This window comes from Monodelphis domestica, chromosome 1 (genome assembly GCF_027887165.1).
Source record: "Monodelphis domestica isolate mMonDom1 chromosome 1, mMonDom1.pri, whole genome shotgun sequence".
Classification (NCBI taxonomy): domain Eukaryota; kingdom Metazoa; phylum Chordata; class Mammalia; order Didelphimorphia; family Didelphidae; genus Monodelphis; species Monodelphis domestica.
In genome coordinates, this window is record NC_077227.1 from 666,930,823 (window position 1) to 666,946,818 (window position 15,996).

Consider the following 15,996-nt stretch of genomic DNA (forward strand, 5'->3'; position numbering starts at 1 on the left):
TCTGACAAAGCAAAAACATTTAAAAAAATATAAACAAGGAAACTATTATACTGAAATAAGCCAGAGACATCACTTCAATATCATTAGTAAAGCAATATATTCCAAATGTCCTAGCATCATAAAGGTAACATTAAATGATCTATAAGGAGATCTAGATAGTAACAAAATAGTGCCAGAAGTCTTCAATACCACTTTTTCGGTTTTATATAAGCTTAACAGAAAGACAAACAAAAGGGAAAATATGGAACTGAACAAATTGCTGGAAGAACTAGAATTAAATCTTTGATTTATGATATCTTTTAAATGTGGCAAGAAAAGAATATACATATTTCTCAGAACCACATGAAGGTTTTATAAAAATTAATATATTACAACATGGAGATATTGTAAACAAATGTAAAAGGCAGAAATATTGAATGCATCATTTTTAGACCATAAAGTAATAAAAATAGTTGTTGGTTCAGGGACCACAGACAAAAAAAAATAACTGAAAAACAACCTGAACATGTTACAGTGAAATCCTAAATAATGAGTAAGTGAAAGAACAAATCTTAGAAACAGTAACTGCGTAAAAGAAAATGATTTTGATAAAACAACAATTTCTGGTATCTAGTAGTGAGAATTTAACAGTAGTGTGTATCCCTTTTCTTTCTCTTGGTACACTAAAATCAGCCTTGGATTTTAAAGGGAAAGTTTCATATTGAGTTTGAAAATAGTCCATTCTTTGAACTGCACCTTTTTAACTGAATTAAGAACAAAGGCTGATGCTAATATTTCAACCAACTACTTGAGAAAAGGGGGATGCATGGCGCCCTTGGGAAGCAGAGACCTAGTGGCTTCCTGGCTTTCAGAAGAAACTGCTTCTTGTTCCAAGTTACTCCTGGCACCTAAAAGACTGCCCTCTGATCCAGACTGAGATGGAGTCCACCGAATCAAAGGGATTCAAAAAAGTGACATTAAAAGGAGCATGAAATTGGACTGGGGAAAGGAGGTAGTGTTCTTTTGCCTCAGAATCACGGTGAGAGGAGGTGACTAGGTAAGCACTGGAGCACCCTTAAAGGTGTAAAGGCGGGTAGCAGAGTGCCAGCATGAGTAAATGCTGGCTAGGGGAGTCCCAGCTCTCACACACCCCCTCAGGCTCAGGACTGCCTGGGAGGGTGCCTCAGCATGCCTGAGGTTTGGCTGAGAAGCTGGTGCAGCTGGATGGGAGAGGAGGCTTGTGGAAGGAACAGCAAGCTACATGTGACTGTTTGTTGCCTTTTCTTTCTCTGAATTGTTTTTTAAAATTATTTAATAAATACATATACATTAAAATATAATCTTCAGAGTATTTTAATCTTGACATAGTTTAAGTAGACCTCAGGGAAACATATTAACAAAATTGAAAAAAAAATAAACAAAATGAACATACATTAAAAAATTATAAAGCCAGCAAATAATCAATCCTAGGCACAATAGAGGAAACATTAAAGATTAAGAGGAAATAGGTAAATTGGAAATAAAATGGAAATATGTAAAACTAAAAGCTAGTTCTTTGAAAGGATTAATAAAATAGCTACTCTTGCTTGAGAGCAGAAAATCAAAACGAAATAATGAATGAGTAAGGTGAAATCACAACAAAACTAGAAGGAATAAAAAGAATAATGAGAACATATTATGCACAGTTATATGCTAACAAAATTAAGAACACAATAGAAATAGAATATCTTCAAAAATTTATAATACTCAAAATCATTAAAAAGTCAGATCCAAATCCAAATCCAAATGAGAAAAAGAAAATATGTCTACCTCTACTTATAAAGGAACTACTAAAGAAAAAAAAATTACCAAACTTTTAAAGAACAAAAGGAACCCATTCTTCAAAAATTGAGAAAGAAGGCACCCTACTAAAATCCTAGGACAAAAATTAGGACAAAAATAGTCCTAATTCCAAAACCAGGGAAAGATAAAACACAGAGAGAAAACTATAGACCAATATCATTAATGAATATTGAATTAATTAAAAAAAATACTTTTGTTCTTTAAAAGTTTGGTAATTTTTTTTCTTTAGTAGTTCCTTTATAAGTAGAGGTAGACATTTTCTCATTTTGGATTTGGATTTGGATCTGACTTAATGATTTTGAGTATTATAAATTTTTGAAGATATTCTATTTCTATTGTGTTCTTAATTTTGTTAGCATATAACTGTGCATAATATGTTCTCATTATTCTTTTTATTCCTTCTAGTTTTGTTGTGATTTCACCTTACTCATTCATTATTTCGTTTTGATTTTCTGCTCTCAAGCAAGAGTAGCTATTTTATTCATTTTAATTGAGTGGGGTTTATAGCAAGGATCCAAAGATGGTCCAAATATTAGGAAAACAATTAAAATAATTAAATATATTAAAAACCCAAACATTCAAAATCATGTAACCATCTCAATAGATGCAGAAAAAATTTTTGACAAAATATTATACTCTTTTATGCTAAAAACCCTGCAAAGTATAGGCATAGAGAGATCATTTAAAAATTATCATTAAATACACCTATCTAAAACCAAAAGCAAGTATCATGCTCACTCAGAAGACATTAAGAACCTTTTCCATAAATATAGAAGTGAAGCAAGAGTGTCCAATCTCCCCACTATTATTTGATATGGTTCTGGAAATGCTAGCAGTAGCAATAACAAAAGAAAGAAATTAAATGTATAAAGATCAGTAAAGAAGAGATAAAACTATCCAGTGTGCTGATGATATAATAGCATACCTGGAAGACTCTAGGAATCAGTAAAAATACCAAATGAATCAATAGCTTCAGCAAAGCTACAAACTGCAAAATAAATCCTCGAAAATCAACAGCATTTCTGTAAAATAATAACAAAACACAAGTGTAGTCCTCACCATTTCATTCTCCTCAGTCTTCCTCCCTGTCTCTCAGTAAACTCCACTGCCTCCCTATCACCTCCAAGATCAATATAAAACCCCCTCTTTGGCTTTTGAAGCCCTTTATGACTTGATTCCTCCTTTCCTGTCCAGTCTTGTACAATCTTACTCCCTTCCTCATATTCTGTGACTCAGTAATACGAGCTTCCTTATTGTTCTTTTAACTGGATACTTGATCTCTGAATACTAAGTATTTATACTGATTGTCCCCCATGTCTGGAATGCTTACCTACTAGATTCCCTAGGCTTCAAATATCCACTAAAGTTCCACCTACTTGACCTACCAGTACCAGATCTCAAACTATACTACTATAAAGCAGTAATCATCAAAACACTCCAATATTGACTAAGAAATAGAATGGTGGATCCATGGAATAGATTAGATACACAATGTATAGGGGTAAATGACCTTAGTAACCGCATGTTTGATAAATCCAAAGACCCCAACTTCTGGAATAAGAACTTACTAACAGAAACTGCTGGGAAAATTGGAAAACAGTATGGCAGAAACTAGGTGTAAACCAATATCTCACACCCTATACCAAGATACAGTCAAAATGAATATACAATTTAGATATAAAGAGTGATGCCATAAGTAAATTAGGGGAACATAGAATAGTTTACCTGGGAGATCTATGAAGAAGGAAAGAATTTATGACCAAACAAGAAATAGAGATTATAAGATGTGAAATAAATAATTTTGATTGTAATAAATTAAAAAGCTTTTATACAAACAAAACCAATATAACCAAGATTAGAAGGGAAACAACAAACTGGGAAATTTTTTATAATAAATTCCTCTGATAAAAATATCATTTCTCAAATTTACAGGGGACTAAGTCAAATTTAGAAGAATATAATCCACTCCCTGATTGACAAAGGATATGAACAAGCAATTTTCAGATAAACAAATCAAAATTATGAATAATCATATAAAAATATCCTAAATCACCCTTGATTAGAGAAATGTAAATTAAAACAACTCTGGGGTACCATCTCACATTTATCAGATTGGCCAATATGACAGTAAAAGAAAGTGATAAATGTTGCAGGAAATGTGACATAATTGGAACACTAATGCATTGTTGGTAGAGTTGTGAACTGATCTAATTATTCTTTAGGGCAATTTGGTACTCAGTGCAAAGGGCTATAAAACAGTACATGCCCTTTGATCCCATAATAACACTACTTGGTCTTTAAACCAAAGAGATTATTTAAAAGGGAAAAGGAACTACTTGTACAAAAATATTTATATCAGCTTTTTTTTTGTGTGTGTGTAAGCAAAGAATTGGAGATCAAAGGGATGCCCATCAATTGGGAAATGGCTGAACAAATTATGTTATACATTAGTAATGGAAAACTATTGTGCTATAAGTAAAATGATAAACAGTATGATTTCAGAAAAACATGAACTGATGCAGAGTGAAATAAGCAGAACCAGGAAAACATTGTTCATAGTAACAGCAATATTATATAATTATCAACTTTGAAAAACTTAACTATTCTCAGCAATACAATGATCTGGGACAATTCTGAAAGACTTATGACAAAGAATGCTATCTCCCTCCTGATAAAGAACTGTTGGAATTGGAATGCAGATTAAAGCATACTGTCTTTCACATTAGTGTATTTATGGTTTTATTTTGTGCTTTTGGTTTTATATGAGTATTCTCTTACAACAATGACCAATATGGAAATATAATATGGAATGATATGGAAATATTTTGCATGATCATATTGCTTACTATCTCTGAGAGGGGAGAGAGAAGAGAGGGAGGAAAACAATTTAGGCAATTTTGGAAAACATATTGAAAATTATTATTACATGTAATTGGGAGAATAAAATATCTTTGAATAAAATTCCACCTAATTCGAGAAGTTTTTTCCAGTTTTCCTTGATCTTTGGACCTTTGACTTATTCTGCCTGAATCTGTTTTGTACCATTGTTTTTCTGTTGACTTGCCTCTTAGATTGTAAGCTCCTAGAAAACAGGGAGCATTTGTTTGCTTTTTTTGTATCCCTACTGCTTAGCCCAGGATCTGCAATATGGTTATTGTTGTTTGGCCTTCATTTTCAAAGAAGATCAATGATATCATCATGATTTATTTCTTGATTTGGGCATGAATTGTATTTTAATGAGGAAGAGTTACACAAAAATTGTTAGCCTTACTATCTCTTCTGAAGTCATAGAAGTCCAGTGGAAAAGACAAAAGTTAGAACCACTGGTGAAGACCTGGAATGCAGTGGATGACTGTGGCATCTTTCATGTCTTACCAAGCTCCACAGTGTCTGCTTCAGTCTGCTTCAAATTATTCTCATCTGTCCATTCCATTGGGGAGAAGTCCCCAATGCTTAGCAGAGGACCTGATAATATAGTAGGTGATTAATGCATGTTAGATGACTTGATTTGTCTTCAAAATGCTTCAGTCACATGAGCAGAGAGAAGCAAGGACAATGATAGAATTTAATTTAATAAATTCATCTAATAAGATACTATACAGACTAGCTAAAAATTATAAGAAGAGATAGACTGAATGGTGTAAGGAAATCTTGGGTGAGGAAATCCCCTCTACCAATGCAGGTCAGTCTCTTCTCTGCAATTTATTTATTGTCTTAGTGTTGTCTAGAGCACTGATAGATTACGTGATTTGCTCAGTCAGTACATGTCAGAGGTGGGATTTGAACCCACCTCTTAATGACTTTAAAAACAACTTTCCAGCCATTGCTGTTTTTAAAGAGGCAAAAAAATAAACTCTGCCCAGCCTTCATATCTGAGGCTGAGTTATCATTACTACTGAAAAGAAGCCTTCCAAAGTGTGTGTGTGTGTGTGTGTGTGTGTGTGTGTGTGTGTGTGTGTGTGTGTGTATGGAGGGGGGGTGGGGGTGTTGAGGGAGGTGAGAGGAAATAATACATGTAGTAGTCTCTGGGTAACCGAGGATGACGATTGACTTTGTGCATTTTTGTGCATGAAGATTTAAGTGGAAAAGTCGATGCACAGAGACAGTCCCACTCTCTCAGCGTTGGAAGCCTGGGTCCAGTGGCACGAAAAGTCGCTACACCTGGAGACTTCCTCAACTGCATTGGATGGCCTTGTTGTCTTTTGTGCTCCAACATGCCCTAAGCACTCCACAGTGCTTTGCTGCGTCGCCATCTCAGCGGTTGAACCTTCTTGTTGGTTTCTTCTGCCTGTTCCGCCGAAACATTTTCACATGCTGGGTGAGCAAAGCCCTGGTTCACCAGGGGTCGACAACGACCCAATGGCTATTCTCACAAGGTTTAGCCAGCCTGTCGAAGCCGTTGCCTGGGGTGTGGCCGCTGCCCCATGCTAGCAGCTATTGGGAGCCACAAGTGAGAGCTGGGTGTCAGGTGAGGGTCAGAGGCTGGAGAGCTGCCCTAGGAGGGCACGACAAGCCCTCCATACCAAAGATATTACTCCTCCCTGAGCACTCCAGTAACAGGTTTCTCCCATCTTCTACTCTAAGTTGTGTGATTGAGGGAAATGAGCACAGACAGAAGAAATGAAATGCAAAAGGAGAAGAGCTCAAGAAAAGCATGGAATCCAGACCCATGGGGGAGGAGAGAGAGAATTTGATGGAAGCTTGAGGAAGAAGGTAGTTAACCCTAAGCTGAATTCTGGACTCACTTTCTGCTTGGGAGTGATCTGAATACAGTCCACTTCATCTTTTCTCTGGTTATTACCTTTCTCCACATAACTAGAGCTGAAGAAAAGAGAGTCTTGCCCAGAAAAGACCTAGGCAGGATTATTGCTGTTTCCCTCAGGGGAAGAAATTTTATTCCTTTTGAAGAGACTTACACCAAAGCCTTCAATAAGTGATGTAAACTAGAATTAGGGAAGACCCCTTTCCCTCTCTCCCAGCTTCCCTCTTATTTCCTTCCCCCCAAGGAATTAAATAAATTCTTTTCAACTAAAGAAACTGTTCTGAAGATTTTTGTAATTAGAGGGAGGAACTGACTCACCATCTGTTGAGGCAAACTCCATTAAGGTTGCTTAGTGAGAACAGGAAGTAAGGGTGTCCTCTGAAATTAGCTCCCTTCCTTCAAAGCTGTTTCCTGGTGTAACATCTTTTTGAATCCCCTATCATCTCACAAATTTCTCCTCTAAAACAGTTGGAAACTACTAAGCAAACCTCACAGTTAAGATCTGGGATAGTTACATATGTGACAATATTCACCTATTGTTCTAATAGTTTTAGAGCACTTTAAGATTTACAAATTTCCCTGGTCCTTACAATAAACCTGGGAGGCAGCTGCTATTATTATTACATATGGGGAAACTGAACTGAAAAAAGTTTAAGTGACTTGACTAGGATCACAGAGCTACTCAATATCTGAGAAAGTATTCAAAGTTAGGTCTTCTTGAAATCAGACCCAGAAGTCTACCATATTAGTTTACCTCTCAATTGGAAGATTTATTCACTGGAGTCTTATCTATATTTGTTTCAAGAAAGGCCTTCTGTCTTGATTAAAGATATTAATGCCCATGGGGGAAAAAATGAATCTGGCACTTAAATTTATACATCTTGTATTTTGTAACAGTAACCAATACTGCGAAAGTGTTGCCAGGGCACAAATGCTCCAAAGCACTGGGACATTCTTGCTCTGAGTAGAATAACAAAGATGCAAAAACTTAATAAAAAGTTGACACGTTTCTGATAGGCAGCAGAAGCTAGAACTTATTATTTACTCACTATAATGGTTCTAAAAGTGTTTATTGTAAAACTGTGCATGTTTAGATTCATTAGCAAACTAGACCAACACAAACTCCCATGAATATTCTTCCGTTGCAAAGAGAACACAAAAGTGGGAGACTTAACACAAACACTTCAAGTACAGCAGCTGCCCTAGATCCCTCCCACTTTTTTCCTCCTCCTTTCCAAAACTCCCTCCTCCTTCACCTCTAAGCAAATAACACTCTTATCTGCACTTTCTTCACACCCCTAATAATGGTTGGTCTTTGAGATCCCTAAACCGCTTATACACCTGCAACCTTATTACTTCTTGGCATACTTCAATACCCCAGTGGAAATTCTGGCATAACCAACCTTGCCTTTTATCAGCTGCAACCTTGGTGTCCAGACTTGCAGAGGGAACTTCCCTTATGTACTGTGAATAACAGAACTTATTTGTCTTACCAACTCCCAGAATGGTGATGTCCCAGTCTCTTGACAGTATGACAAAATCACAGAATGGGAAGGATCCTCTGACGCCATCTATACCGGAGGAAGGATCTGGACCTGTGGGCAGACAGCTTGTGCTTGGAGGCTCCCATAATGGATCAACCCATTTTTGGATCACTAATTGTTTGGATTTTTCCTTCTCTTATCCATTACAAACCCTCCCCCCTCTTTCCCCTGAGGAATGTCAACCTTGTCTTTCTGCCTGCCCAAGGAAGGTCACAACTAGCACTTATAAGGGTTCCTCTTTACTTAAAAAATTTGAGATGTACTTATCTGGTGAGTCTGCTTAGGAAAAAGCTATAAAAATAAAAGATTATAAAATGGAATCTATTTTAGTGAGTTTCTGTCCTATTCTGCACCTTCTTCCTATAGTTATTATTTTTTTAATGCCTTGTTCTTATCTCAAAAAAGACCTTAGAATTAAGGACAATGTCCTCTTTGCCTTTTTTTCCTTCAAAGTTTCTCTCCCTAATATATGGATCTAAATGTTAAGATCCTATACATTGTAGTTTCTTTGTCACTTCCATATGTATCTCTCAGGTGTCAGTTCTAGGAGAATGGCAGGCTCTGGTCATTATTTTTCCACTCTGATTTCATCTAGGTTCCTCTCCTTATATCTCCCCTTGCCCACCCCCATGAAGCTCTTGTCATTGCGGTAGAGTCAAAGAGATCTCAGACAGACTTCTCAGACCATTCCAAGGGAGGCATTTTGTCCAGATAACTCACTGAGTTCATGTGACTTCTGCCAGGATCATCAATCTAGGTGAAAACCTGCTCATATTAATGAATGTATATGCTTTCTAATGAAAATGTGACCAGGATTGTCTCAACATGGTCAAACATTTATGGATTAAGGGGCCTGAATAATGCTAGTAATCTTATCATCTTTTCTATCCTCTCTATCCAAGGACCTTTCTTTTGTCCTAAATCCCTGTGGAGACAATGTCAGTCTGAATAATTGAACACCTATGACCTCCAGCATGGGCCACAGTGGACTCTAGACTGCTAACTCTGGAAAGTCAGCAAAGTTCTAACTTCATAAACTTGGGGTCCTGTTCTCTTTCCATTAATAGTATCTGGTCCTTTTAAACCTATAATTGCTTCCTCTTCTAGTTGTATGTAAAATGTATGAGCATTAATCAATGAATGAATATTTGTTAAGGATCTGCTATGTGAGAGATATTAAGCAAGGCAATGGGGAGAGAAAGCAAAATGTGAAATGGATCCTGACCTCAAGAAACTTGTATTCAATCAGGGAGACAATATGTATATATATACACACACACAAATATATATAGAGAATGTAAAATATATATATTTTGACTGTAAAGAGTATATATATATATACACACACCTTTGTAGATACATGTTGACTTCCTGATTGAATGTACATTTCTTTTTCTTTTATATCTTTATATATCACTATACATACATGTAGATATAGATAGCTAGATCTATAGTAGTAGTCTCTTGGTAACTAAGGATGACGATTGTCTTTGTGCTCTTTCATCTGTGATGTAGATGAGTGTGCACAAAAACACTTGTGCGTGAAGGAGATTTAAGTGGAAAAGTCGATGCACAGAGACAGTCCCACTCTCTCGGTGTTGGAAGCCTGGGTCCAGTGGCACGAAAAATTGTTACACCTGGAGACTTCCTCAGCTGCATTGGATGGCCCTGTTGTCTTTTGTGCTCCAACACACCCTAAGCACTACACAGTGCTTTGCTGCGTCGCCCTCTCAGCCGTTGAACCTTCTTATTTGTTTCTTCCGCCTGTTCTGCCTAGCAGTCTTCACATGCTGGGTGAGCAAAGCCTTAGTTCACCAGGGGTCGAAGACCCAATGGCTGCCCTCACAAGGTTTAGTCGGCCTGTCGAAGCCATTGCCTGGGGTGTGGCCGCTGCTGCATGCTAGCAGCTACTAAGAGCCACAAGTGAGAGCTGGGTGTCAGGTGAGGGTCAGAGGTTGGAGAGCTGCCCTAGGAGGGCACGACAAGCTCTCCATACCAGAGATACTACTCCTCCCTTAGCACCCCATACAAAGTAATTATTGGCAAGGGGAAGAGGCACTAATTGCTCTTGGGATCACAAAAGACCATTCAGAAACTTGAGCTGAGTTTTGAAGCAGATAAGGGTTTCTATGAGGTAGAGTTGAAGAGGGAGTGTGTTCTAGGCTTGGGGACAATCAATAAATGCAAAGATCAAAGGAGGAGTGTGATATCTGAGGGACAGAAAAGGGGCTAGTTTGGTTGGAACCAGAATGTACAAATGGGGTGATGTATAATAAAGCTAGAAAGATAGGTTAGAGACAGATTTTAAAGTGTTTCATACGTCAAACAGTGACCTTTATGCTTGATCTTAGAGGTAATAAAGTCACTGGAATTTATTGAGCTAAATGGAAGGTGTGATTCAAAGACTCTTCTTAGAAAGTTAAATAAAGCAGTTGGTGGACTTGGTTTTATTGTATATATAAAGGCAAAACAAACAAACAAACATCAGCAATATTTCATGGAACATTTGGTCATTTCATATTATAGTCTTCATGATAAATGTTATTTAAGAACCAAGAACTGTTGTAGAAAATGAGAAGGTAGTGAAATATTTTAGAGAACTTGATAAGATCCTCCTAATTCAGTCAACATAAACTGCCTATCTACATATGCAATACAAGTATAAATGTAAAAGGTGAAAATGTGTTTGGAAGTAAAAAAAAACTTTCTTGAAAGTATGGATCAGGAAAGGATTCTTATAGAATGAAAGAATGGATGAGAAAGTACTTATTAAATCCTTGCTATGTTCTAGGTACTGTGCTAAGTCCTGAGGATACAAATAAAAAGCAAGTAAACTAATTCCTAGAGCAGCAAGGTGGCAGAGTGGATCAGGAAGGCATCTTCCTGAGTTCAAATCTAGTCTCAGACACTTACTGGTTATGTGACCCTGGACAAGTCACTTAACCCTATTTGCCTCTGTTTCTTCATCTGTAAAATTCTTCATCACTTCTGTCATTTCCAGTTGTTCTCAGATTAGAAGTTTCTCTGGCATTTCAAACTCAACATGCCCAAAGCTGAACTCACCATCTTCCTTCCAAACCTGCTCTTTCTATCATTTTCTCTATTTCTGTTGACATCATCCTTCAACTTGAAACCTCAAAGCTATTTTGACTCCTCTTCCTCACTCTCCACATTTAATTAGTCATTATCTACATTCACTGCATCTGTTTTTTTAAACACCCACTCAATTCTCAATCCCTTGCAATTTGATTCTGATTCCACCCTTCCCTGTTTTCTCCAGAGTTACGAATGATTGCTAAATTTAATGCCTTATTTGATTCCTTGTCTTCTTCAACCTTCCTGCAGCTTTTCACATTGTTTATTGCCCCCTCTACATCTTTAACTTCTTATAACCACTTTCCTGAGGTTCTTCTGCTATATAATTGATTGCTCTTTGTCAGACTCCTTTGCTAAATCAATCACCTCCCTGAAAACCTGGATGTTCAAAAAGACTCTCTCTTAGGTTCTCTTCTTTTGCTACACTTTTTGCCTTGGTGATCTTATTTTTACCTCATAGACTAAATTATAACCTATGGAAATGACTCCAAAATTTACATCTATTTATTGGTTATTATTATCTCACCCAAACTCCAGTCCTATAAGTCAAAGGCAAAACAAACAAACAAACATCAGCAATATTTCATGGAACATTCGGTCATTTCATATTATAGTCTTCATGATAAATGTTATTTAAGAACCAAGAACTGTTGTAGAAAATGAGAAGGTAGTGAAGGTCCTATCGGCACCTTGAACTCAGCATGTAAACTTATTACTCCCTTCCTTCTTATTCCTAAATCTATTCCTAACTTCCCTATTTGCTCAGAATATCAACATTTTCCTAGTCACAAAAGTTTGTAAATTTGAGGTCATCTTTGACTCTTTTCTTTCTCTTATCTCTACTGCTCCCAAAACCAAGTAGTTGTCAAATTCTAACAATTCTTCTCTATAACATCTCTTGGTCAGCATTGGTGAACCTTTTAGAGATCAAGTGCCCAAATTGCACCTTTATCCCCCCCCCTCCCTCTCTTTATCTCAGACAGAGGAGGGAGGAGGTGCTCACAGAGGGGTGGAACATGTGAAAAATGTCCTTGGGTGCTATGGAGAGGGGCAACAGCAACCTCCCTCCCTTCACCAACATGGTGACTGAAATGGTTCTTCCAGTCTCTACTAATGTGGACATCACCCTCATCACTGTGAACACCTCAATCACAGTGGAATCGGAAATACTTGAGTTCAAATACAGCCTCAGACACTTTCTGTGTGTGGGAAAGCCATTTAGCCTCTATTTGCTTAATCCATTGGAGAAGGAAATGTCAAACTACTCTAGTATCTTTGCCAAGAAAACCCCTAACCCAGTCATTAAGAATCAGACACGTCTGAATGTCAATAATATGCTAGGCAGTTGGGGATAAGAAGAAAGGTAAAAGGTTGTTCCTTCTCTCTAGGAGTTCATAGTCTAATGGGGGAAGAAAGCACATGAACACCTAAAAACAAACAAGCTAGAGAGCAGAAGGAATTGCAAATAACAGAGAGAAGGGATTAACCTTGAAAGGGATCAAGAAAGGTTTCCAACAGAAGGTGAGATTTTTGGGCAAGACTTGAAGGAAGCCAGGGAAACTAATAGATGGAGATAAGGGAGAGCCTTCCAATAACCTAGATAAGAACTGGTGAAAGTTTGAACCAGGGTGATTACTGTAAGAATAGAGAAAAGGAGATGTAAAAGATGTGGAGCAAGAAGGAACAAATTGGCAATGGGTTGAAAGAAAGAGAAGCATCAAGGATGACTACAAAGTTGAAAGCCTGGTTAATTGGCAGGATGGTGATTTATGTCCTCAACACAAAAAAGAAAATTTGAATAAGGGAGAGGTTTGGGGTTTGTGGGTAGATGGGGAAGCAGAGGACCAGGGGGTTGGGTAAACCTATAGCTTTTTCAAAGATGCTTAGATCATCCAGTACAATTTCCTTGTTTCATTTTATTTTTTAAATCCTTCCTTTCTTGTCTAGTAACAGCTCCAGGACAGAAGGCCAAGTGGGCTAGGCAGTGTGCTGAAAATGAATCCTAACTATCACTTCCTCTCTGTGATCTTGGACTTTCTGAGCCCCAATTTCTTTCACTGTGAAGTGAGAGGTTTGAAATAGCCTCTGTAACAGTGGTTCTCAACCTCTCAATTTGTAGCAATGAGAATACATAATGCATATCAGGTATTTACATTCCAAATCATAACTGTAACAAAATTACAGTTTTGAAGTAGCCACCAAAATAATTTTTTGGTTTGGGGACACTGCAACATGAGGAACTATTTTGCGGGGTCACAGCATTAGAAAGGTTGAGAACCACTGCTCTATAAAGTCCCTTCAAGCTTTGAGTCTATGGTTATAAGAAGGGGTAAGGAAATGGGGTGTTTTGGAAGTTTGGGTAACACATTAGAACCAAGAGAAGGAGAACTGTATTGGCATGGGATGTTGTACCCCCAAATTATAGAAGTGCTTCAGGTCAAACTGTAAGCTAGAAAGTTCCTTTGCTTCCTCGAATTCTTGTGAATACTAACCCTAAAGCATCAAAGAACTCCTGGTAAGAACTTGGACATCAAAGAGAAAGACCCTTGAGAGAATTATCCCCCTTAGATTCTCCCCTAGGTTTCGAGATGTACATAGATATACATATTCTGGTTATGCCCCAAATTATCATCGGATTGAAATCTAAAACATCTACCAAAGCTATATATCCCATGTCTTCAGGATACAAGACACTGCTCTGACCCTGGTCAGGTGACTGACCTCCCCCTTCCCAATTGTGCCTGCATTCATATCCTCCTCAAGTCACATATCACCTGCTGTAAAGAATATAAAAACCTCAGAATTGATCTATTCAGGGAGGAAGCTTTCCTTCTATGATGTCCTCCCAGCCAAATTCAACATTACCTTCTAAATTAATAAATTTATCTTTTTATTTTTAAGCTAAGTTTTGGAGTCTTGCATTTTTGCAAAGGGTACCCCATCCCAAACCCAAGGGGTTCACCTCAAGCCTCCCAAAACAGTATGAGGATAATGACAAGGAGTCTTTCTTAGACTTGATGGGATAATACAGAGAAAGCTATATTGGAATAAGAATGTGGTAAGGACCATAGAACAGAGGTGGAGGCTGGGGATTGGTCTCAAAGTACACAGGAATCTATTCTTGATTCTGTGACTGATAAAAGTAAGGTCAGTGAATAATATATTTTTGTTTACAAACACTCTTTGAGCTATAAATACTAAATTGTGAACATCCTCTAGTAATATATATGGTTGCAAAATACTTCCTTTTATTCCCATGCCAGGGAAACTCCATACCACTTCTTTCCTTCCATCCCCCAGCAAGAGACATCCTGGGTCAGTGGTGCCTACTAGTGGTTCTAACAAAAGCAAAAAACAACCACCTATAGAACTCAGGCAAATCATTTAACTTTTATGGAGGTCAGTTTCTTCGTCTGTAAAATCAAGCAGTTGTACTAGCATAGCCTGGGCTCTATAGGTAGTTTTTGTAGTTAATGTCAAACTATTGTAAAAGGGAATTCTTAATCCCTTTCTCTAATTTAACTGGGGACCTGGAGGTCCATTTACCATAGAGATGTGTAAAGATATACCAGCCCACAGCAAAAGGAAGTAGAAACCAGAGAGACAGGAAGTGAGATAAGAAGGTGATATAAAAGACCTGCACCAGGACTGAAAGGGGTTTTGGGTTGGGAGGTGGTTGGTAGTTGGTTTTTGTGGGTTGGTTGCTAGTGGTGTGGGTTGGTAATTAGTTGTTGTTTGGTTGTTGTTTGGGATACATACATACATATATATATATATATATATATATATATATATATATATATATATATATATATATATAATATATATTCTGCCTGTTGAGCTGAGTTGAAGGGTGATCAGCTGGACTTTCTCAAATGGTAGTTATAGGGTAGCTAGTTACGTATTAGGCAATTTCTTTCTCTACCTCTTTCCTATATTTCTCTCCTTTACTATATTCATTTTACTATATTCTTCTAATATCTCTATTTTAATAAAACTAAATTGCTAATTGTTAAAAGCTGCTAGAAGTTTTCTTTTCTCTGGCATAAAAAGATAATATTAATTTACAACTCTAGTATATTCTCATTAAAACTCAAGTTATTAAAACCTGCTCTCTTATTTTGTCAAAACTCCTAATTTAACCCTTACACTATCAAGTCAGCAAAGTCTTTGTGTAAGCACTGTACTATTTCCCAATAGTATGCAATAATTTTCTACTCTTCTACATTATGTGTATGGTATTTCAGTTACTTTATGGGTTAAACAGAATTTTGTGGGCTAGCTTAGGAAATTAACCATCATTTATAACATAGTTTCTATGGGAAACATGTGTTCCACATGACAAACAACTAACTAACAAACAAACTTTTGGAACATAAACTATTTGTGAGTATATAACTGCCTGAAGGCTATTCCATTTGGATCTTTATGACATTTTTAAAAAGTCATAGAGCTACAGATCCTAGAATTTGTTTATATACTACCGATGCAATGACAAGACATATGAGTAGGTGGTCATAGATTCAGGCTCTTAATTAAATTTACAACAAACATTTATTAAGAGTTTGATATATCCTAAGGCTCTATTTAGAAGTCAGGGATGTAAAGATAAATATGACACAGACTCTAAGCACCTCTGACAAAGTTTATGATCTAATAGGAGGTAAAATGTAATTGCATAAGGAATCCTAGATTTGGAGTCAGAAGACTTGGATTCAAGTATATGCTCTGCTGCTTGTTACCTATGTAATCTGGGGCATGTCACTTTCTCCT

General features: G+C 37.1%; 2 long non-coding RNA genes across 2 annotated transcripts in view; one reads left to right on the forward strand and one right to left on the reverse strand.

The window, feature by feature from the left end:
- The window catches only part of LOC103105536 (uncharacterized), a 143,269-nt gene that overhangs the window by 30,598 nt on the left and 96,675 nt on the right, over positions 1 to 15,996 (forward strand). The gene's annotated exons all lie outside the window — the stretch shown is intronic.
- LOC103103925 (uncharacterized) overlaps positions 1 to 15,996 on the reverse strand; it is a 60,008-nt gene that overhangs the window by 9,070 nt on the left and 34,942 nt on the right. Inside the window, exon 2 of the long non-coding RNA XR_459327.3 lies at positions 8,077 to 8,178. This is a non-coding gene — a long non-coding RNA (uncharacterized LOC103103925). The remainder of the gene's footprint in view (positions 1 to 8,076; positions 8,179 to 15,996) is intronic.